The sequence below is a fragment of the Andrena cerasifolii genome, chromosome 2, assembly GCF_050908995.1.
Source record: "Andrena cerasifolii isolate SP2316 chromosome 2, iyAndCera1_principal, whole genome shotgun sequence".
In the NCBI taxonomy this organism is placed as follows: Eukaryota; Metazoa; Arthropoda; class Insecta; order Hymenoptera; family Andrenidae; genus Andrena; species Andrena cerasifolii.
In genome coordinates, this window is record NC_135119.1 from 27033313 (window position 1) to 27057243 (window position 23931).

The 23931-nt window shown below is 45.9% G+C and overlaps 1 protein-coding gene across 7 annotated transcripts in view; it reads left to right on the forward strand.

The window, feature by feature from the left end:
* The window catches only part of LOC143366397 (uncharacterized), a 175358-nt gene that overhangs the window by 40566 nt on the left and 110861 nt on the right, over positions 1-23931 (forward strand). For all 7 annotated transcript variants that reach the window (XM_076807466.1, XM_076807467.1, XM_076807464.1 and 4 more), the window contains one exon: positions 17993-18037. The gene's annotated coding sequence lies outside the window, so the exon portion shown is untranslated. The remainder of the gene's footprint in view (positions 1-17992; positions 18038-23931) is intronic.

A 23931-nucleotide genomic window follows, 5' to 3' on the forward strand; every position in this document is an offset into this window, starting at 1 on the left:
CCAATGTTCCCCTAAGTAGTTTACGGTACGTGTTCGCGAACCTAATTAGAATGTAGTACCTATGTACTACATGTTTCCGAACTACGCTGGACCATAGCACACCCCTGTCCCCCAAGCAAACAATCACAACACCATATACCTGAATCCCACTGCAACACATTCAATTATCATCGAACCACCCTGGGAAGCTTCCCCGCATCGTTCGCTGAATCCCCGGTATCCCCGATCTTAAGAACTCATTTCGATTCGTCTCCGAAGCAGCCGTGCAACCTGCGCGTACCTGCCGCCAAGAAATACGGTGTCAGCTTAACGTTTATCGTACAAGTAAGAACATCGCGTCCACGCTTCTGGTTGTAAAACCAATCCCTCTCGCTCCCCTCCCGCAAGCAGAAACACCACCCGCCTGTCGTCTCGAATACGCGCGCACATACGCCCGGAATGTTCTCCGCCGTGCCTCCATTTTGTCTCTCGAGATTTACCGACGATTTTTATCCTCTTAGCGGCGTTTCGAGGCTTCGCGCGCGCCAGCGAAACCCGCGGATGAAGGAGAGCCTCTTCCAGAAACTTGTTACGGCATTCTTCTCGGAAGTGCCTTCCGCATGATCGCATGAATGAATGAGTAATGCACCGTCATGAATTAAACATACAGACGCGTGCGTACTGCGGCCTTTACCGGGCGCGCGCGCGCGTGCATACACGCGGCCACGATATTGCGGAGTTCATCGAAAATCTGTCGGGACCGCGGCGCGGACACGCAGCTATTAACCTTTACAATACTTCTGCGGGAATAACGGAGCGACGCGGGCCCCCGCTTCGTGCTCTGCCGTCCGTGGAATATGGAATTCGCGGTGGATCCGTGGGGCAGGTTTATTGGGTCATTTCTGGCAGATTTTTCGTCGTGGTTACTTTGTGAATGGAAATTAGAAGTAATAGGAGGAGCTTTATAGAAAGTATAAGTTTATTGGACCATTTTTGGAACTAAATATTCGTTATAATTCCTTTATAAATGGAAATTAGATGCAATAGTAGGAGTTTTATTGCCCAGAGTGAATTATATTACATAAAGATTTAGGTAAAGAAAACATAAGTTTATGGGACCATTTCTGGAAGTACATATTCGTCATAATTCCTTTATAATTAAAAATTAGAAGTAATAGTAGGAGTTTTATTGCCCAGAGTGAGTTATCTTAATATATAAAGCGAAAAGTGTTTATGCGTTTGTCTGTCGCCTAAAAACTTTCGAACGGTAAACTCTGGGGTCACGAAATGTGTCCCAGCTCATTAAGCCTAGCTAATCCAGATGAATGTGACTATTTTCACAAAACAAGAAAAAATAAAAGAAATTTATTTTTATAAAATCAGAATCTAAATTTCATGCGAAGCCGAGTAGTAAAGCTAGCACCATATAATACACTAAGTATCAAAGGTCCCGGACTCTCGAGTGTAATAATTAATTCTAGTGGAATGAGAGACAGGAAAAAAGAAAGAGCATACCCCCTACTTTATTTAGTATACCTAAGAATATCCCTTTCGCAGTAAACGCTGAATGTCTCCACCGCTCTCTTTGAAGACATAAGTTCACCCGTCGAATCACAATAAATTATTAAACTCAGATTCCGGGAACTTTGGATACTGTAGAAACTATAATCCACGAAGCGACTGTTATACTATACATTTTGAAAGACATATCACCCAGTGTTTTACGGTAATACCCTCTGATTCTTCCAAAGCCGCACTGACGTGGAAGACCAGGACCTCCCACTCGGGGGTGACTAAAAATATCCTTCTATAATGCCACTTGGTAGCAATATACCTACGTCAAATGCAATCTGAGCGGCCCAGTTTCAAATGTCACCGACCGATGCGTCTAAGGATATCTCTGGTGGTTTGGAACTCCAACAATGATTCCCCGTGACGTTCTCAATTCGCTCGGAACACCAGCCACTACAGGCCAATGAATAAATCGCCGTTCGTTAAGAGAGGATCAACGCCGTGAATTTTTCTGCGCGCCGTGAATTTTTCCGCGCGCCGTGCTCTCTCAGTCGCGCTGGCGTAACTGTTGCGCGAGAAGAAGGCGCTCCTGTAATTCACACGCGACGCGGGGCAGTTTTTCATCGTCCTCCCCCTCAGAAGCAATAAAACTCGGAGGCGAGGGACTAGCCCTGGTACTAAATATACCCGGGATACCCTCGGCGGCAGTCAGTCAGCGTGGCTCTTCGAAACGCGAAGTTAACAGCCTCGAAGATTGACCAGCTTCGCCCAGGCACGACGGAATCTTTCGCGGCAACGAAATTTTGGGGACCGTCCTTAAAGCGAGGTTCCGGTTTAAAAAACGATTTATTTTATTTTATTTTTCGAATCTTCAACCCTTTAGGAATACGTGTTTAAAAGGATTCGTTGAAATTCGTAAAATTCCCGAAGCTATAGGCATTTGAGTAGCGGCAAATGCATGGGCAACAACCGGCCACTCGGCGCCCACGTAAAACTTTAAACGCGTTTTTCTCGAAACAGAGTTCTCGAAACGGTGGGACCTGTATCTCCAAAAGTTATTATTCGATTCGACTGATTTTTTTTTTATTTTGAAGAATATACTTCTAGCTAGGTAGCAGAAAAATACAAAAAATTGAAAATTTGTAATTTTCTAAGACGCTGAAAGGATGAAAACTATAGGGAAAAATTGATTTCAAACTTCAAGTGTCGTTGTTTTCTAAAAAATGTAATTTTTAATTTTTTCTGGTCTCCCCCTAGTCAGAAGTATATTCTTCAAAATAAGAAAAGTTTCAGTCGAATCGGATAATAACTGTTGGAGATACAGGTCCCACCGATTTGGATGAATTTTTTGACGCCTTGACTTCAACCACTCCCCAGTGGCGTCTGCAATGATTAATTATAAAACAAAAAATATATTTCTGTAGCTTAAGATATCCTTAAGACAATGCAAAAAGTCCTATTAAATTATATATAGTAGTTTTCCTTTAATTAATTCCTAAATATCACCTATTTTGGGGGGCTCTAGACCAGAAGGTTTCCTTAAATCACGCGAGGGTAATTTTGTCTTTTTCTTAACTCCTCCCTCCTCAAGTATAAGAATTCGTAAGATTTTATGTTCCAAACCCTCTTGTCTCTCTGCCTTCCTTACGTAATATTTTTTTAGATTGCGTTTTTTGAGTTATTAACACTTCGTGGTTACACGGGGTGTATCGCACCTCAGGCAATTTTTTTTCTTTGCCAATATTTCTGTAAATTTTTAGACCTCGGTATTAAACTTTAAAACTTATAAGAACAGGTAAAAAATTCGCGACCTCCTCTCCGCCTCCCTAAAAGCTTTCCGTAATTTAAGGACGACCCCTTGCTCGCCCCAAGTTCCCCCGTAGCTCTTCGCTTCGGCCGATTCCCCGTCGAACGGAGTCGAAGACGTAGCGATCCGAGGCTGTAACTGCGATCGAGCGATCTCCTCTCTGTCGGGCGCGCCGTCGGCTTATCTTTCTTCCGGGGATGAAGAACTGGACAGTTATTAGCGAAGTTCGAATGAGAAACTTTCCGCCGGGTACGTGTGTCTTAGAGCCTCGCGGCCTTCAATAATTATCAAGTTACATTCGCGCTTCCGTGGAGCTGCGAGCTGAGACAGCAGGAGTTACTGGACTTTACGGTGGCTTCCACTACTGGCAATGTAATCAGGGAACGCGTTTTAACTGGCTTTTGGTAACGGTGGTGGGCTTTGAATTTTCTTTTGCATCGGGGGTCGGGAGCGCGAAAAACGCGCGGTTATCGATTTAAAATTAAGGTTCGTAGGAACGTTGTACTTTTTGTAAAACCTCCAGGAAACAGTCGACAGCAGAAGGTATTAAATGCAGGGCAGGTTTAAGATTTTTGGGGCCCGGAACTATCACCTTTGAGGGCCCCATCAGTTGAAGAGCGAAGGGGGAGGGTGTATAATTTTTTAGTAATAAAACATACAATTAAATACATAAATCGTCAAAAATTGAAATTTATTCTAAATAAGTAGCTTAAATACGTAGCATCTAATCACAACGAAAAATAATGTTTTACATCGAAAAAGACAAACATCGTAAAGATATTTTAAAATAAACTTTCAGTGCGAAGCAGTAAAGAAAATTTCATTCAATTATTAACCCCCTCCCCTTGATCCGGCTTAGATTATATATATAAAAGTATTACAGAAAGACAATGCTTCCTCAGTCTAATTGAAGTGAAAATGGTTGTTTTTCGACAAAAAAGCTTGGCTTTTGACAGAAAAGCTGACTTTTACAATTGTGCCGCGACAGATGCATGGTGCAACCAAAAATTCTCTCGACACGAAACAAAAGGCACGTCCATTGTAAATGTTGAGCGGAACGTGGAAAAAGCTGTGTAGTACACGGTGTCCACGTACACATTACTCCTATCTACAGTAACAAATCAACGATGGTAGCGGGCATCGGGTGGCGCAGATAAAAACGAGCCGGGCGTGGATCGTCGGAGGAAGAGGGTCCGATCCGTCGGTCCATGGGCAATAAATATCGTTCGATTGTAATTGCCTGCACGCCCGATAACAAGCACGCGAGTTTATTCATCGTGGTCAGCAAATAGGCGCGGCGGACTATTTACACGGGCGAAGATTAGCGCGCTGTCAAGCGTCGCGGCTCGATGCGCGGGGGTCTTTCCACGAAGGTGGACGCTGGGTCCGGTTTGACCCATTGCTGCTTGAGTCACTTGTTAGGTTAGAGTAAGAGTTTTACATCGTGAGCAGAGTGGAACCTAAAATTAACCCTCATCCGTCCCTCGTGTCAATTGGACACAGTTTTCCCCTAATAAGTTATACTGTTCTGTTATTTACGACTCCTGCATCAAGCAGTATGTCCTATCTAAGATGTAAATGTTGACTCAGCAATTTGAATAAAAAAATATCGAAAAATAACTGTTTACCTTGTCATTTCATCGAACTTTTATCAGTGTGTCAATTTGACACCGCGGGACAGATTTAGTTCGCGAAATGAGGAACGGATGAGGGTTAAAATATTAAAAATTGATCCGCATTCCTAGTTATCTATGTATAGGTAATGTTCAAGGGTTAAGGGTGGAGCATGCTTAGTTTTGGAATGCCTGCGAGGAAATTTTTATCGTGGTCATCGCGGAAATGAGAACTATTGATGCTCTTCTTTGCCGAATATATAATTATGTACACGTTAATTGAGAAATAAATGGCCAAGAAAGGCATATACATTCAGTCTTCTTAAAAATCTTGTACGAAGTAACTATGGTAGAGAAAATAATTTGAATACACGAAATTTACGCGCAACTTTCGAAAACTTGTAACGAGGGGTCATTTATCGCAACACATTCTTTTGACGATAAAAATGTTCGTCGCTTTCAATAGTCACTTGTTTACGGATTCTTAAATATGAAACAATACGCCATCTTCTTCTAATTAATTTATAACCGTGTCATTATGTATCAGATGATACAATATTTACTTTACAATCTGCATGAATATCTTTCAACTTTGAACTTTTCGATATTACTGTCGATTTCTACGAGGGTTTGTGGGAGTTCCACTCAAAAATAGTGGACAAGAATTGAGTTCAAATTTTGCACACAGTTAGTGCAATTATAATACACCAAACGCGTAGATCAGAATATCCAAAATTTCCCAAGAAATTCAAGTTCAACTTTCACATCCCCCTCCATAAGTCGCTCCCCAATCCTGACTCACTCCCAATTTTCCCAATCAAAGACCAAAACATCCCATTCCACTCTCCCAGGTACTTAGAAAAAGCTCCCCAGTATCGAGGCCATAAAACCCACCATTTAATTGCCCGATGCTGCCGCACGCTCCCGCGAGTCTCTAGCTCAGAGCGTCGCTGCTTAAGACCCCGAAGTTTTATCGCGGCTGCCCGTGGAAATCATAAATATCCCTGGGAACAATTCACCGTCGTAGAGGCGCGATTTTTCGTTACACCGGAAGACAAATCGCCTGATGAATATTCCGCGCATTACGCCGCGGAAAATCGCTATCCATTCCTTTTACGCGCGCTTTTATCTTCGGCTGGTGTGTTCCTTTCACCCCTTTCTCGCCCTCCTCTCTCCCCCGCCACATGACGGGGCGAAGCAGCTGATTGCAAGGACCCCGTGGCACTTTACGATTTTATACAGAGCCTCCGTCGGGTCGACGCGAACTTGGCCTTCGAGGGAAACGGAGACGGAGAGAAACGGGAAGGGTAGAATTTGGGGCGGGACGAGGGGAGGGCTGAGTTTGGGAAAGCGCGTGGCAGCATCTGGACCTTTTCATTAGGAGCGTAATGCGCGGGATCGCGTTCGCCGGAAGGTTCATTAGCGTGGTTCCGCTTTGCGCGCGGGCGATCCGAGTTACTCGGCTCGTTTATCCCCCGCTCCACCTATTATGCATCGCCCTGTACACACGCGATAATTAATCCCCCACGCAGGGGCTTCTCTGTCCCTCTCGTCCGCGGCCAGAGGCTTGTCGGTAGATTACTACGTTAAAAGGCTGCCTTCAGTTCCGTTAGACGTTTCGCCCGGACTTAAAATGCGCCTCGGCTTCCAAAGCTCTTCCCGCCGGCCCCCGGCAACCTGTGCTTTCCCCCGCGACAGATAATGGTGAATTAACGGGCACCAGACCTCGTTCATTGTACAGAGATACGATCCCAAGCGGGACTATACAGAGGGCGCTGCGAACTGACGAGAATGCGCGATGATAACGCGGCGGGGCTCGAGTGTCGGAGTTTCAAAAACAGAGGTTTGAATGGTGGGATTGTATCGTTGGTATTGGGTTGCTCGGGATGAAGATTATTAGGCGTTTTTGTCTTGAGTGCTCGATGTTGTTGGTTTTGAAACTCGGTTAGGTGAAGGCAGTCTCGCTCCAGGGAAGATGAAACTTTTGTGGGCGGTATTTGAAGGGAAAGCGTGGATGCTTATGTCAGTGGATTCTACAAGTATGGAGTTTTATAGTTGAAAAGCGAATTTAGTTACAAAGAATTCGTGGAACTGACGGGATCCATATATTTTAATTTTCAGCAGGGTAGACTGGGGTGGTAGTAACACTTTGACTTTGGAATACGATTGCGCAAAAACTATTACAGTTACAACAACAGTTCTTTTACGAAAATGTTACTTACTTATCTGACATTATTTGAGCCACGACAGTTTCGCTGTATGTCGAGTAATATTCCGGTTATTAATAAAAAATGAGAAGCGGAGAAAGTGTTACAACCGTCCCTGACCCCGGGTCGGTTGCAACACTGCATATTATATTATACGCGTTACAATCGCCCCCGGTGTACCCTAAATGAAAATTTGAAGTTCAGTGTATGTATTACTATAATTCAGGTAATAATTGAAAGCTCTGTCGAAATACATAAATTTTTCCCCAATATAGATTTTTATTAATCTATTGTCGTAAAAAGCTTAGAAAGTACCTTATTGTTTCCATTAGTCCTTAAGGATTTTAGGATGCAATGATGGATTTTTGTCATTTAATAAAATAGCTGTGATAATAGAACATTTCTACGCAACCTAACAAGGTAATTTAATTTCCACTCGCTCAGAAACGTCTTCTTCCCTTGGAGTGAGCCGTCTTGCCTTAAACAATTGATATTCCCGCCTCCTCCACGCCTCATTTTACACTTGCATCGCGTTTCACAGCGCGCGAGCTCGATAATTAATCTTGCCACTCGGTGGACGTGACCTTGTTAATCCCAAAGGAAGACGACTTACTCCCTCTTTCGCTGAAGCGAGGGGAAAGCCGGCCAAGGAAATGGCTACTCTTTTTTCCCATGGCCTTTGTCACGGTCTTCGATTTTCATTGCTCAGGCACCCATTATCTGCGTAACACGTCCTTCACTTCCGTCGATGGACTTCCTTGCTCGACCGTAACTGGCCATTCTGACTGACTCAACCCGTTGGACGATATAGGCGCACGTGTATAATCACTCATCGCGTGCAGCCTGTGCGGGAAACGCACATGGGCGTTCTGAGAGTATGATAAGCGAATAGGAGCGGAGGATTTCCGCACGGGAGATTCGTTCGAAGTGAATGGTTCCTTTGTTGCGAAGAATCACCTACTTATCATAAATTAATTATTTATCAAATGAAACGTTTGGGACATTTAGTGCTCGCAGAAGCAGTCACCCACCTTTATGTCCCTATAATGAGTACCAGCCCTACGTTCTTTGCCATCCTTTATAAATCACTGCGTAGATCGTATTTTGATTTTGACAAACAGTTTGGAGTTCAGTTTTGGGCGGTTTACAAGTGGGCAGTGCGGTAGATTGCAGGAGACAGCATCTCTCGCAAGGTAAATTAGCAACGTTTATAGTCGCACTGGTTCCCTTCGCCATACGGCCGAGGATAGGAGCCAGCGCGGAGACTAATAATTGTTCCGGCGTGTTCAGAAGCTGTTGTGCAGCATTATCATGGCCCGTTGTACCGAGATATGAATATATGGCTATTTGTCTATTCCTTGCTTGTCCAAAGTGTCAGAGAGAGCTCCCTCGTACCCTGGCGCCTTGCTAACTTTACGCGAATGTTACCAACTTGCCTCTATGCTAGCCTTTCACCGCGTGTAGCTAGATAGCTATACGTTTCTCGCTCGACCGCGATCGATGCTCCTCCATTTGACGGGGAATATGATTACCATTAACGCATAACCAACTGCAACCTGGAAGTTAAGACTCGGGAGCATTCTATCGCCGAAACAAAAGTCGCAGATTCTCTAAATTATGCTTTTAATCACTCTTTAACTTGCTCCTTCAATTAATTCACTTCTTGAACGATTGAATTTACGATTCCACCAAGCGTGGGGTAATTAGGTGCTAAATGAACGATCTACCCTTGTTATAATCTCGCCAGTGGACCCACGAAGCGAGCTTATAGCGAGAACGCTCTGCACGCGCTTCAAACACTCAAGATTTCATTCCCTGTCGCGAGAGTGTTAACAGAAGTGACAGTTAACGTCAAAGCAACATTCATTCGCAACATCTATCGCTACTGTCACCGTATTGGAGTGTTCAGTCGCCTTTACAGGCGCCAAACGCTTTGACGGTCTACGGAGCAGCCTACGCGACGCCAACTCGCGCCAATTTTACTCAACATCGCGAATTAGCATCGAGTGTGCCCAGTGGTATAGTAATGGGAGGCATATGGCGAGGTTCTAAACGCTACGGGAGTCCTAATGTTGTAGTGCTTTGAGATTTCAGAGAAATAGGTTTCACACTTTTGTTGAGGAGATAAGGTTTCTAAACCTGTTCTGAAAATTCAAAGATTCAGAACTGTAAAGATTCAAAACTTCAAAGTTTAAAATTTGAAAGATTCCAAACTTTAAAGCTTACAATTTTAAATGTTCTAAACTTCAAAGCAAACAATTTTAAAGGTTTCAAACTTGAAAGCTTAAAATTTTAAGAGTTCCAAACTTGAAAGCTTAAAATTTTAAGAGTTCCAAACTTGAAAGCTTAAAATTTTAAGGGTTCCAAACTTTAAAGCTTACAATTTGAAATGTTCCAAACATCAAAACTTACAATTTTAAAGGTTCCATACTTCAAAGCTTACAATTTTAAAGGTTTATAACTTTAAAGCTTAAAAACTGTAAAACTCAAGAACTTTAAACCTTCAAAAATTTAAAGCTTCAAAACCATAAAACTTAAAAACTTTAAAGCTTTTCAAAAATTTAAAAGTTCCAAACTCCAAAGCACAACAAATTTCAAAACTTCAAAGGTTCCAAATTTCAAAGCTTAAAAAGCTTAAACTTTGGGACTCTCAGCATTTACGACCTCACTATATCCCTTCTATTTAGGTACATAGTATACCCGCACCCTTCGTTGCGCCGTTAACTTTTCCGCGATCAGCAACGCCCACGCCGCGCATCGCTAACGAGGGGCGAAGTCGAGCGCGGAGTCACGGCGCGCGGAAAATGTTAAGGCATTCCCAAGAAAACGGCGCCGCCGATGGCCAGATAAACGAACCGACCGACACGCTGTCTATTCTAGCCTGGAACGGAACGAAAGCTGCGCTCGACTGTATCGGAGAGGCAAGAATGGCTCCTTAACGAGTTGCCTGTTGGACCACTTCCGCGTGAAGGAAGTCGATCCTCTAGCAAGGTCAGCCGTGAGATTAATCGTCGACAGCGCGTACATCTTCGTCCGCGCCACCACTCTTGGGATAAATCAGTCGGCCCAAGATCATGGATTCGAGTAGCGAGTTAAGTAGCCCGATATGTTGTGCTTTGCTGAGGTGTAGCGGTGTGAAAGCAGCTGGGGGTAAATGCCGATAGTACTCCTGAGAGACTTGCAGATACGCAGGACCAATTCCACACACTTTTTAGACATTAGTGCTGCAAGGTACTGCGTGCATAGTGTTGAGCGATACGATGTTATTTTCAAAACTCCAAGCGCATCGTATTGTGTTCTGTGCTTTGTCAGTTCGCACGTGGCAGACACTTGGTCTGTCAGTCGGGAGCTAACACTTTGGGACTAAGAATTTACAACCGGCGTAGTGGAATAGGGGCTCTTAGACCGAGTCGAGATTACTCTTCTCCAGACTTTACCAACAATAAACAGACGGCACGACGTCGCGCTGATCGGTTCGGTTTCTCCTAGTTAAGTCACACCCCTGCAAGGATTTCGTGGTCTTCGTAGCGCCAGAGAGAACGATTTGTAAAACAGATCAAACAAAACCTTCTTACTGTCAGCATCGACAGAACAGCATACAGCTTTCTGAGACATTACAATCGCGTAGTATTACAATTATAACTCAACCTTGTCCTTTACTTATTTCAATCAGTAGTGGTTAAAATATATCGTTATTGTTAATTGTTACGCGCTGTAGTGTCTGTGTTTGATTTCATTAAGCCTATCACACTGCAATCACCATCATCCAGTGAACTCGTGTGGCGTAAAAAACCGCACGGAGTGTGACATTGCGTCGTCGGAGACTTACACCCTCCAAGTATAAAGGCGACATTTTGGCCACAACACATAGAGATACGACAAAGTGCAGCCTTGGAATATGTGCTAAGAAGACGAGAAGACCACAGTTGAGTGGTCTCAGGTCAGTGATTATGTCCGTGCAAAACAGAATTGGTCGCTTCGCACACTTGACAACGGTGCAAACCAGAATAGACACCGTGTTGACGAAGGCGTCAGGGTAGAATGCGGTACATTGCGTGACAAGGGGCGAAACGATGGGAGGAACTCGAACTTTCCGTGCGAAGAGGGGAAAGGTACTCTATTCGCGCTGGCGTTGATTAATGGTCGTTTGCAAACGGGCCAGCTGATCGAGGGAGGCTCGGCCGTGGACAGTTCTTGGATCCCTGCAGTTGATTAATCGCGAGCGTCCAACTTAGGTCGAACTGAGGTCAGTGCTTTTGCGATTTTCTGACGCGATGCTCGGGTGGCGGTGCACGGGGAGCGTCCAAATGTGGCTGAATGGTGTTAGAAAGTCTGCTTCGTTTATGGAATGTAATGAATTTTTGCAACGGTATTAGTTCAACGGCATCACTTATTCAGCTGAATTACGGGAACACGAATTACTTGGGGGATTACATTGAACAGCAGCCGCGGCACGGAGCAGCTGTTGAATAAGCAATCGTCCCAGGGTGTCTTGAGCATCCGATCGATTTTGAAAACTCGTTACCCCGTAATGGAATTCCAAAATTGCTGGAACACTGTGTCCCTACCCGTAGCGCTTTCAGCACGTTCATCATTCACGAGATAACTGATAGGAACCACCGAACGCTGCCCCTCTCTCTCTGTTACCGTGGGAACAACTGAACGCGAAGAAACCCGTATCGTTTAGGGAAAACTTTGTTCCGCAAGCATTAAGCGTGCTGGCTGCAAGTATCTCCTTGCGTGTACAGTTCCTGTGTTTCGCATAATGCGCACTGCTTCCACCCGTTACAGCCCTCGAAGATTGAATAATTCGCCTGGACCGTCAGAGCCCTTGTCAAAACTGCAGGAAGTTTGAACTGGTCATATAGCGATGCAGCGTTCAACGGCGAGTAAGACCGTTAACTTGGGAGAATTGAGATTCGGTGACGGAGCATGTTGCGAGCACATGGTGGCGCTGCTAAGGCCCTGCCGTGCGGAGAGCAGCGCCGGGGAACCGTAATGACGCACGCGTGCACCCGAAGAGCGTGTGTGGGGCCGTGTGTGCGTGGGCGCGAAACGCACCGAGGGCACACACACGGCCGGTCGCAAGCCGCTTTCGTCGGGGACATCGTGCGCAGCCCGAGACATCCGGTACAATACCCTCCAGGGTTATAATGGGCCGCTAGTTCCTTGCATTGTTCGAAGGCTGGATTATACGGCGCGTATAGCCCACCGACACAGAGTAACGTGTACCCCTGACGCGATTCAAGCTCCCCTCGGCGCCCACTGTGCGCGCGTATTATACGCGCGCCGTGTTGTGATTATATGCGCGTAATAGCGGCCCATCCCTGCGATCCTGAACCCGCGACGCTTCCTCGTGAACTGCGGCGATACGACGGACCTATGGATTTATCGCCGCCTTCGCGGCTATGAGTGTCACCCGAGAGCTTCCCTCGTCTTTACGGGGGATTCTGCGCCATTATCCAGTCACTTCATCTTGGGCCGTGTGAAAGCAATGGGAAGTATTGTAGAGCCGCGTTCAGGGGATATATGATAAAGTTATGGTGGATCTTGTCGTCGCAAAGTTAAATAGTCAATATGTGATGACGTAACTTGTCAGGTTGGGTGCGTCAGACACCCGGAGCGACGAGTTAAAACGTCAGCTACTGTTTTAAGGGAATTTTCCGACCGACGAGTTAACTCGTCGGGGTGGATACGTCGGAGATGCAAAGCGACGAGTTAATTCGTCAGGGGCTGTTTTAGAGGAATTTTCAGCCTGACGAGTTAACTCGTCAGGGGCTGTTTTAGAGGAATTTTCAGCGTGACGAGTTAACTCGTCAGGGTGGAGACGTAAGGTATTCGAAGCGACGAGTCAACTCGTCAGGGGCTGTGTTAGAGGAATTTTCAGCCTGACGAGTTAACTCGTCAGGGGCTGTTTTAGAGGAATTTTCAGCGTGACGAGTTAACTCGTCAGGGTGGAGACGTAAGGTATTCGAAGCGACGAGTCAACTCGTCAGGGGCTGTGTTAGAGGAATTTTCAGCCTGACGAGTTAACTCGTCAGGGCCTGTTTTTGAGGAATTTTCAGCGTGACGAGTTAAATCGTCAGGGTGGAGACGTAAGGTATTCGAAGCGACGAGTCAACTCGTCAGGTACTGTTTTAGAGGAATTTTCCGACCGACGAGTTAACTCGTCATGATTTATATGGACTCATTTTCATCTGACGAGTTAACTCGTCAGGTGTGATAAATTATTTCTGAGCGACGAGATTTTCAAGCAGCGAGTTAACCTGCGTCCCGGTTCAAAACGTCAGGGAATTAATACCGCCCGAAATATAGGCAGCAACGGCGAGAACGCGAGAGCGCGCTTGCCGCCGATTGAATTCGATAACCCGGACGTTTAATCCAGATTTCAGCCGGCGTCTGATGGGCCGAAATGAACCTTTCAGTCGATTGATCGCGGAATTGGTTCGATGGAGAACTTTGATGCGCATCCCCAGCTGCCCCGACGTCTGCCAGCTTTAATATCACTTGTTATTGATCCTTTCGACTGATCAATGCCCGGCCCCGCGTATCCTGCTCATTCAGTACACTTTATTATTTGCGCTTGGAGCTGTATCCTCTATACCTGGAGAAACGATAGAAATCATGTTTCTAAACTTCATTACCAACAACTTCCAGTCTACTATATCACTATCAAGAACTTCCACTCTACTAAATCACCCCAGACGTCAATTATAATCCCTCTTTCCAATTCATCTGTACATTTTCGTTTCTCAAATGTTGCACCATCCTAAGCGCCCACGTCACAACTTCGCTACGAATCCTCCCATTTACCCGTTTCCGTGGCCAAAATTAGTCCGTCGACACCGAAAACTCGCGGCAAAAATCCACGGCTGCGCACGTCCGTCGAACCGTGAAGTACGCAGTCGTGCCTTCGACACACTATCGATTAGAACGTTCGAACCCGCTCGCCGGTTGCTCTCGAATCGCGGGGCACGTCGGCCCGCGGGTAATCAGATCGCCAATTAAACGGTCCAATTAAAATAATAAATCAGCGTAACCGGTCGCGGATCCCCGAGCGTATTTTGTTGTCCGCGGTAGTTCGACCGGGAACCCCCCTTGTTTTCTTCCTTTCTTCTCCGCTGGTTCTACCTGGAATCGATTTCCCTCTCGGTTGCTCGCGCTAATAGCAGCCCGACGCGAGAGCCGCGAACAAAGAGACAAACGAAGTGGCAACGGTCAAGGAACAAAAGACAGCTGGCTTTTATCAGATAGAGGGGAAAAAAAAGAGACGAGGGAAACGAAAAAATTAGCAAAAGAACCGCAAAACATTTCACTGGCCCGATGCGGCGCGTAATTGCCACTTCGTTCTCGCACTTTGCGCGCGGCCCGCTGCAATTAACGTTTTAATTTCATCGAGTGGGTGCTCCGCGAAAAAAATGGCCCCCGACCGGCCAGCCAGCCGTGAAAATGTCTGATAAATTTTGTCGCGCCCCATCGAATCGGTCGCATCTACCAGTCGCAGTGTTCGCATCAATTTCAAGCACCCTTTCCGAAAACAAAACATGATCGCGCCAACAATAATTGCAATGTATTCCCTTTAGTCTCTTGGGGTAAAGGAAGTCGAGTCGGGTGTGAGGAGTGGGTGCGCGTTATAAATATTTCGGCGTGTCGGGGTCTATCGAGCCCCAGGCAGCCCGTATTGAATCCAACGTGGCTGCCACCCCCAGCGAAAGCAGTTTCGCCCGTCTAGACGTTTGATAATGGTGTTTTTATACGAGCAGTTCGGCCCCGAGTAACACGAAAAGTCCCTGAGGCGCAGTGGCGGGGTGTTTCGTCCGGGCGAAACAGGGAACCAGAGGGCCGTGACTTAATCCGCCGTTACACGCTGCCGGTGTATCATAAAGTTGCGGGATGGTTTTTAGAGGGCCAAGACGGATCTCCCTCCGCGGACGCATTACGCCCTCGTATTACACGCTCGCTGTGCTCCGCCGCCCTTAATTGAGCCAGCTCTCCGCGAAACCAGAGCACTCGGGCTGCCAGAAGCCTATGGTTGGCCGTCGAATCTCGCGGAAGGAGGCAGATTGAGTGTTTACGATCTACTTGCAGCCTTTATCTGCAATCTCTGAAAAAGCTTCCACACTGCCACGTTGTGCTTGGCCCGGAGAGAGAGAGAGTCCGGGGACAATTTGCGCCAGCCTTTACGGTTTTTAGTAAAAACTACCGGGGGAATGTTATAGCGTTGCTACTGTGGGGATAGTTAGCCAGGTGAAACCACTGCTGGGTCTCTTATCAACTATTTATTACACTACACTTACAGTACATTACAGTATACACTAGCTTAAATTAACGCTTAACGTCCACTCTTAATCAGTAGCGGATTTAACAGGGCGGCCGGTGAGCACTTGCCACCTGGGCCCCTTCTCGGAAGGCCCACCAGGGCCCAATCCTTAAAAAAAAATTATGATTCTATCCAAACTATATTTTTTTCTGTATTATTACACTGAGCCCGTTTTTAGTAAACTACCTCTTCATTTTCCCGAAAAAATGGGCCCCTCGACGTTTGCCATCTGGGCCTTTTTTCTTAAATCCGCCACTGCTCTTAATAAATCTAGTAATTTGTGACTTACATCTTAGTCGCAATGGTTAATGTCGAAACGACTCGCGAGGCGACGAAATGAGACTGACGCCGTCAGCGCCGCTGGCGGTCGTGTTTATGTTCGTTCGGTTTCGGGAATGTTCGGTTCTCGATTCTTCGCGAAATCGTCAGTTGATCGTGGTCACGGGTGGCGGTAGTGTTTACGCGCGGCTTGGTGGCGTCTCGCAGTTTCGATTTCCAACCTTTATGTGCCGGTGGAATAAATATTCTAGGCTCTAGGCGATAGTAGAAAAATTGTTAACGCACAGTTTGACAGAAATGGATAGTGCGATGATGCACAAGAAGTTGGAGATAAAGGGAAGCTTCTGACCACTGTTGGCTGGAGTCAGCGACACTATCTATTCGAAATACTGTTTTCTCTGGGGGAATGAGTGGAAATATGGGAGTTTGGAACCCAGTCATGGTCAGAATTAGCGATACTTTCAGTCAGACTCGCAACTCGACAGGTCGTATGTAGATTGTCACTCAGGGACCAGAACGAAATTAGCAACGCGACTAGCCCAGCGACAGCTACTCGCAGGCAGACTCAAAGGCTGTAAAATTAACACACCGTTCACTGCCGAGCGGACGAAACGACAGATTTTCTGCGGGCTGGGTGTACCGCCGGGAAAATTAATACCAACTGGTGTCGTGAATGAAATTAGCGCCAATTGCGGTCGCGGACGAAAATATCGCCGTTTGCGGCCGCGGTCCGCGTTGGCGCCGTTTGCCGTTATAGATGAGGCTTGGTACCACTAATTAAACAAGAATATCATATTAAACGGCTTGAAAAGGATCGCGTGTAACTAGAGCCCGTGGTAGAAGCGACTGGAAATATGAAGTCAAATAGAAAATATGAATGCGAAGGACATTGAGTTTCCCTAAAAGGGGAGACGAAAGTAGTAGCAATAATCTTAAACTTACCTGTAGATTATCACATCTCATATCCCTATATATGAAAAACCTGGGTTCCGCTGAAAGCTGGTAACTTGAATCATAAAATCTTTGAAGGCCTCAAAGTTTGAATCCACAAAAGTCAGAGCAATACATATAATTGATAAATATAACCCATGCAACTTATATCAACCAATATAATGGGTTACAGATGTTTACACGAAATAAATTTTGCAATAATATTTCCCTAGTACTAATAGTAAGAAACATATAAGTGACAGCATATTTATTCAAGTGATGCGATAAATATTTCCACGCCTTTATAAATATTTCCTCCACTAAGAATACTTAAAAAAAAATTTAAAAAAAAAATGGCAGTGGACGTAAACCCTCGAAAGTTGCGATCTCCAAACCGTCAAGCTTCCTTTTAACCACCCCTGCGTCTCTAAAATTCTTCCTCGACTCCTGATCGACGTGCTAGGTGAATTTATGCGCTATCGGCTCGCGACAGACTCGTCCGCATCGCGGAGTCAATTTCTGGAGCAGGCTGTTGGAACGCTTCCGGTGCTAACGATGGCCGAGCGTGTCGATCATTAATTTCAGCGACCGCGAAAAAAGAATGAAAAAGAAGCGTCGACGAGATCCCATACACGGAACGAGCGATGTCGATGATCGATGAGCCTCGTTTTCGTTGCGAAACAGGAAGGGGCCCGGCGGTGTTAATTACTGCGAGTTCACGTAGTCGGTACGTGTGTAGCGTCCCTCCCCTCCTGGCTCCGCCTCGTGCTTTATTTTTCTTCGCGTTTGGCGGAAGATTCGCTCGGGTAGAAGTTTAACTTTCCGAGGGGGGGGGGGGGGCGAGATTCGTTTTGTTGGTGGCTCGAAAGATTGGGTAACTAAGTTTGATTGACTAACTAGCCGATTGTTTGGTCTCGCGAGATTGGACGATGCCGATGGGGGTGTTTCCGCGGAATTATCTTCCTGATGGAATATTCATGGGGGCTGGAAAGATCTGTCTTCTTCAGCGGACTTGTTTGTAAGATATACAACAGGGGAGGTCGAAAGAAACTTTCAAACTCATATTTTTAGATGCCTGCGTAAGAAAGTTAATGCAATATTTTTATGTAACTTTTAAGTGTAATTATATTTCAGTCGTACATATATGATCCACTCGGAAGTGAAACCAAGCAATTTCACTAAATAAAAAATACATAAAACGAATACAAATGAAACGTCTACAGGTATACCAAACTTGACAAATTTGCAGAAAGCGAAGTTGTTCAATTTGTTGCTTAAAACACATACGTATTTTAATTCAGTGGATACTGGAAATTTGTACTAATGGATCGTTCTTTTTTTCCAGGTCACAAAATCCTACAGGGACTGGAGCACGCCGAGGGAGTTGTTTGTAAGTAATTTGCTGAATCCTATTACCGCAACACCCACCGGAGAAACTCGCGCGGAACTCTGGCCAACGACACGCGTTCACCTTTTTTCCTCGACGCGTTGCGTGCCACGCTCGAGGAAACGTAACTGTAATCTGTCGATGCCCTGCGAGGTAATTAACTTCCACGGAGAAAAGATTGGCCGCGTAGGTCGCGTTCTTCGAGTGAACTCGATCGCAGAGACAGCAGAACGTAGACTGCTGAACGCAGTGATACGTTCAGTGGGCGATCGGTGCTTAGCATATAAATCAGTGGACAACAAAACAATACTCCCCTGCCCATATACCTTGCAAACGAGGGGGCTGCTGCGATAAAAAGGCAGCTCCAATTTCGGGTGACTAACTCCTCTTTATACCAAGTGGAAGATCACATTTTTTTAACGAAAGATAAGAGGAAAAACAGGGAAGGCCCCCAGTCTTCCTACTTGCACTATATATTTCTAATTAGTGTAAGCTTGCAACGTCCGGAGCCCCCGAGCGTCACTCTGCACACATCCTTGTTTTGATAGTAATAGAAGTGGACATTTGTTTTGTTACAATATTCTGCAATGTACCGCTTGCAAAATATTAAAACAATGTAAAACAATTATTCTTTTGCTCGGTGCTTTTCCGCTGCCTAATTAGAGTATAAATTGTTCGTGTTATGTTCATTGAGCCTTGTTTTTTTACTGATGGACTAAAGTATCAACACTTGTTTTGTTCGATAAAACTGTTCCGTGACATTCCTTGTTTTTCCCCTTAGGTACCCTTTATATAAGAAAAAATGTGCATAAGGTGGAGCTTTATTACCGCAAACCCTCGAAATCTTAAAAACATAGCACTACGTGCCACCACCTTTCCCCTCAAAACACCATGCTCCTTTTCAAATTCTCCGCAAAACCCACCACGTTCCAGCGTAACACTCTCCACCATCTGCTGGAAATATCCAAGGAACGGATCCACAACCCCGTGCCGCAGGAAGCCTCGAGAAACTTTATCGAGCCCGTTTCCAGGGGAGCAGTTGTCAAAAGGCTGCGAAACAGTACATACCCCGGGTGGGGCAGAAATTTTCAATATCCAGGCGGAGGAATTTATGCCACGGGTAACACGGCTCTATGTTTCTGCCAGTGAATTCCGTGCCGAAAAAAGATCGCCCTTGGAAGTGCCGCGCAAAGTTCCATTCAGCCCTCCCTCCGCCCTGTAATCCACTTATAAGTTTTCCCTTTCTTAGGAATCGTCCCGAGGCGCCTCAAATAGAATTCCTCTTTGCGCGCGGCGCGGGTCCCGCGTATCGGTGCAAATATTAGATGACTCTTCTGATAGCTTTTCACAGACAACTCTGTCTCTGTGCCAGTCGCGGGGGCGTGCTGGTGCTGCGGGGTGGGTTTGGAACGCGAGTCGTATCTGGAATTCGCCGCACGCCCCTCGAGGCCGGGCTCCCATGACGGTACTTTACCTCCAAGGGGTTACTTCCAGCTATTCTTACGCGTATTCATGCAAGTTCGAAGACACACGATCGGTAGGGGTTGGAGGTGCTCGGGGGTGGCGCCGAACGAGCGTCGCGCGCTCCGAGTGGGCGAATTCTGACGAGAAAAGTCGTGTCCCTTGTCGGTCTACTTCGGCACGCGTGCATATTTCACGGTGCCTGCCAGGAGCGGAATAAAAAACGCGGAAATGCGTGGGTCGTTAGTGGGTGTTATTAACTGTTCGATAGACAATTTAGTCGATCCTGGAAATGGCGCGGGATGGAATGAGACTGTATAAAATATTGGGTTCTTTGGAAAGTTCGTAGTAAAATTCCAGGGAAATTCGGAGGCAATGTTCTTGCACAGAATTAGTATTTTTTGGAAAAATCACATGCCACTGTTTTATGATTTTATTAGGAGGTGGTGGAATTACACTACATCGCAGGAACAAATTACTTAATGGCACAAAGAAAATTTATGTATACGTGGCATTTTTCCGTTTTTCCACCGTGCCCCTCAATTTCATAATAATTAATCCACTTTCAAGCGTTCTGAATGCAGAGTAGAAACTTTTTTGGTTGCAATCCGTCACTTACCGTAAACGTTACGAACTTTTCGAATAACCTGATATTCCTAGTTAAATGATACCGAGCTGCTTTTTGATGGAAAAGTTCAGCAATCAGTCGACAGTGAAATATCTGCGGGACGCTATTGGTGGGCGTACTATCGACTGAACGGTCGATCGGCACGGTAATGTCTCCTTTTCTCTAAGAGCAAATAAGAGTCTTTGTATTCGACATCTTTCTGTCGATCGTCCGCGCAGCGTGCTGGATTATTGCTCGACTAGACTGTTTTGTCAATGGAGGAGTCGATACTCTGCGCTAGGCCTAAAGAGTCTCGTTTTTAGTGAACAAACGTGGGTATAAATTCGCGATCGACCATCATCCCCCTTCTGTCTTTGAAATTCAAAAATGGTTTCGTGTTTACCCGTTGCATCGCGATAAGAGCCTCCCAAGTCGACGCTGGTTGCATGTTTCGGGCAGATAGAGGCACGGGGTCAATAACTCTGAAATATCTGCGCCCCTTTAAAGCAGCTGGAAAAATGGCACTCACCGGCGTCGCGCTGCGCCGGTAAACGAGATTGAGTTTAAGTGGAACGTATGACCGACTTTCGACCAGGAAAACGCGATTTATAGTCGTGTCTGATACACTTCTCTTTTGTTCTTGAAATACGAAGGTGTACATTTCACGCGTAAATAGGATATACCTTCCTTTAAAGAAATTTATAGCGAATCTGAAAATTCGGTGTATCTTCTCGGTCATCGAATTCTTCGCGAATGCCGAATCACGAATGGTAGATAGATGTTCAATACAACTTCGGAGTGGTACGATATATGTTCAATACACGTTCAAAGTGGTACGATAGACGTTTGATAGATAATTTCGAAAATTTTCAAATCCAAAATTGGATTTCCCCTCCCTTGAATTTCAAATTTGAGTTAGAACTATCACAGATATACTATTGAAAAGGCCGGTAAATTTGCAATCCCCAGTGCGAATGTTCGCAGCTCCTGATCACGAGTCGAAACGCTCATCATTTTCCGAATAAGCGCAAAGTGTAGAGATATATCAGCGCGAATACTCTGGCGAGCAGAGTCGGATGCCGAATATTCGGCAGTCGCCAAATGCCGAATCTGTGGTTCCGACTTCAGGCTACTTAATTTTTACCACCGGCTCTGACGGCACTGTAGCTGAGCCATCGATGCTCCGATAACTGCGAACCCACCTTAAATACTTTCATTGGCCCAAAGCGAACCCTCCCCCGAAACTGATGGGGGCAGAAATTGCCTGCTCAGAAACCTCAGCCTCTCTGCCGCGTGATCTCCCCGGAGTGATTCGTTCGGTCTCCTGGAACAAGAGGCGTCGAGCCTCTCGTTTACCCCAGCTTGGTATTCCGTGGACGGTATCGGACGTGTGAATTCGTCGATGGGTGTCGAGTGTCAAGTGCGCGTCTCCACCGTGTCGTACGTGCGGCCACTGCACAAAAGGCTGCTGTTCCAAGGTTCAGGAGCAGCGTTCTCTGCTGTTTCGTCACGTTCGACCTTTCCCTGGACATCAGGCAACGGTGTCTCAGCCGACGCGACGACAGGGCCATTTTCCCATTCACTCCTCGCGACCATATCGAACGAGCGGAGGACCTTCTCCCATATAAGTCTGCTGGGTCGACGATCATGACCCCCCATCATCGAGGGAACCTCTCGCAATGCAGAGCACACCGAGTGCCATTTTTCGTCACGCGATATCAACAGTATAAATCGATCGATATAAAATATTCCCAACCTCTTCGTGTATCGATTTCAACGAATCCGAGATACAGGAGTCTGCTGGGGCAGAGGTGGCGAGGACTGGATCGTTTTATCAGGACCGTTCGTTCGTAAATGCCCCCGATAGAGGGCAACGGAGAGTCGTACGCGAGAATTGAATTTTTTCCCCCGCCGATGGGAAGGCCTCGAGTTCGGTTTTATTGTTCACGCGTGGGAAATGTGCGCGGGGCGAAATTATGGAGCGGATTGAATTTATTTGGATTCGCGGCGCCAGTCGTCCTTTCGCCGGCGCGGCGGATCGGGAATTGGGGGAATGAAATGAAAGGGCTCGCGAGATGCGACAGAGGAAACAACGAACCAACCGTGAATAACCGTCGGCGATTTATTCACGACTCGTTTCACCTTACGCTCGTACGTTTCCCTCTTTTTTCTCCTTTCGCATCTGGCGTCCCGCCTCTGACCGCGAGCATCGATTCCGGCGGATCGATTCGATCGCGGCAAACACCGCTGGCACGTTTGCAACCTCTATACCAATACCTTCCAAAAAGATGCATCCTTCTATTTCAAAAAGTGTCAGAGGTTTACCTGCAAAATAGTTCCCTCAACACTTTCTCGTTTTACGAATCAAACACTTTACGGTACATAAAATTCCACCCTTAATTCCAAGGTCTGGGTCAATTTTGAGGTCCACACATTTTTTAACAAACCTCCAGCAATTCAGAACTATGACATGATTTTTTTTACGCCCTGCGATACAGTGAGTCTGATTGAAGCGGAATCGAGGACGCGCAAAGGGAAAGGGTGCGTATAACCAAGTGTCTAGATGCGGTGGCAGAGTCGTCGAGCACAGGGTCCCATGCTCGTTGCGCGGCCTCGTACTTTTTTCGTCGTTCCTTCTATCGTCGCGAACAATCGCCGGAACTCGTTAAAGGCCCTTACGTCTGTCAGTCGGCACGACGTACGTTAATAATGTACACTCTTCTGCATAATGACCGGCTGGGGTCCTCTCCTCCGTCCCTCTCCCCTGGCCCTCGCTCCCTCTGCTTATTTTAAGCCCGTCGAAACGTCGAACACCAGCAGAAGATCCTCCGATCCTATCGTTCGCCGAGAACTTGCCACGAAAGTCTTAGAAGCTAAAAGTCCGCTCCCGCAGAAATTGCGTTCGATTGAACTTGAACGCAGCGATAAGATTATCTCGGCGAACGCAGCGGACTGTTTCCCTGCAGTTCGTAATCTAAGAGCGAGATAACCTCGGTGTACGGAATCTTTTGCTTGCCAGTGGATCGTCGATAAGAGTTATTATTGGAAGTCGCGTTTATCTTGATCTGGTGCGAGGAAGTATGAAAGTCGGAGCTGGGATGCGTCACGACGGGGTGGCGTGATACCTTCGAGGGCCCGTTGGATGGGAAAGGTCGTCGAGGGAAAGCCACCGAGTGCTGGGAATCGATGATCAAGTTCGGACGCCTGCGTGGGAGAAATTGTTTTTGTAATAGGGTTTGCGAAGAATGGTTAGGGGCCTAGGAAAAACAGAATTAGAAGGTAATCGCAGGGTAACTTTCGAGCTTTACGAAGCGGCAGCGTATTGCAAAATGCACCTCGAAGTCGGTCAAGCCTTTCCAAGCGACCATTTCTTCCGGGAAAGTTTTGCAATGCGATCTCTTGGTTTGTTCTTGAAGTATATTGGGGGACAAGGGATGTAAGGGCAAAACCTTCGGTGCGAAAACGCGACGACGCCTTTCTGACGTGTCGGAGGATTCATTTATACACATGTGTAATTTAATTACCCTCTAATGATTAAATTACGCACGAGGTAATTTGGGGGAAGATGCCTAAGGTTTCTTATTTTTATGAGAAGTTTAATATATAGATATATTTCTATCAAACTCTGAGTTATGCTTGGTATCTTCTCCCTAATTACCTTATTAATTTTATTATTTTTAATATAATTTTACAGTCATTAATTTATTAATACACATTTGTAGTTATTTAATCAACCTTCAACAATTAAATTACTTATATTAATTTTATTATTTTTATATATAAATTTAACACTAAGGAATCATTAATACCCATTTGTAATTATTTAATC